Genomic DNA, 1,439 nt, shown 5'->3' on the forward strand with positions numbered 1-1,439 from the left:
CATCATCCCCCTCGCCCCCCCAGTTCTTGGATCTTTGTGCCACTGACTATCCTGGGCCTCCAGTTGCAGATAGCAGATCACAGGACTTCACCTCCATTATTTCATGAGCTAATCCCTTTAAATAACTCCCTAAATCTTTAAATAACCTAACAGTTCTGTTTTTCTTGAAAGCCCTGACTAAACTAGGGATCTATGGCATTAGCTTAGATAAGAGATAATGGTGACTTGGACAAGGGTGGGCTGTGGACACAGAGAAAAGAGGACTACTTGAAACATATTTCACAGGCATCAGTGACACAACTGAATAATGGATTGAACACAAAATTGAAGGACAGGGATAATCCAGCAATGAGGTCTACTTGTCTGGCTTGTACCATCAAATGGAAGATGGTTTTCTTCACTAATGAAGGGAACACTTAAGGGAACTATGTTTGGAGGGGGAATACTTGAGTTCACATTTGGATGTGTTTAGTTTGAAGTGTTTCTGAGATATTTAAATCCAGACTTTGGGTAGAAAACTAAAATTTGCAACACTAATGCTTTGGTGACAGCTGAACTCATAAGTGCGCATGAGATTACCTTGAGATCTCCACATGAATCAAAGGCAATACAGGGCGCTGGTTCAGAACAGAAATCCCAAAGTGAAGCCACCCAAGCCAAGTTCTGTTTCTTCTTAGCAGTCAATCGTGAAGACATTGCTCAAATATTCTAAACCAAATTTTCCCCATCTACAAAACAGAAACAATAATATTCCCTACCTTATAATGCCATGGGAGGTGTTGGCATGATTCATTAAAAACTTTTAGTATGGTTCTCAGTATCTAATAGTCACCACCCTATTGACTCAATAAATGTGGACTTCTCTTCTTTTAGAGAGCACAACAGAGTTAGTAAGTAGGACTCATGGCTAAGACTTGAGCAAATCTAATACTTCATGGATAGATAAAAAGGATGAAGAACAACCAAGTTATGCCTGAATCTGTACTTTCCAAATCTTCCCACCAGAGAAACTAGGTCAGCAGCCACATGCAGAGCCTGCTAGACTGGCTATCCCTTCTAAGGCAGCCAGAAAGGGAGATGCCAAGAATTCTTGAAGAAGCCCGAGTCAAAGACCTGGTCCAAGGAATAAAGGAGGATATAAAGTAGGAGACTAAAACAGAATAAGGAACAAATTGGAAATAGGTTATTAGCAGATCAGAAACTACAGATGTAGAGACTGGGGAATTATCTCTAACAGAAGGGCTGCCCAGAGCATCCTACTGAAGGTAGGTGGACAGGATTAGAGAAAACAGATGATTTCATAATACTCTTAAATATATATATGCCTGATATTCAGAATCACCTACTTCAGAAATAGCATATATATATATATACATATATGATGAAATAAGAGAATTTTGTAGCTCCTCTACCAGTTCAAACATGTAAAAGTGGCCTAC

Source organism: Sciurus carolinensis, chromosome 9 (genome assembly GCF_902686445.1).
Source record: "Sciurus carolinensis chromosome 9, mSciCar1.2, whole genome shotgun sequence".
Lineage (NCBI taxonomy): Eukaryota > Metazoa > Chordata > Mammalia > Rodentia > Sciuridae > Sciurus > Sciurus carolinensis.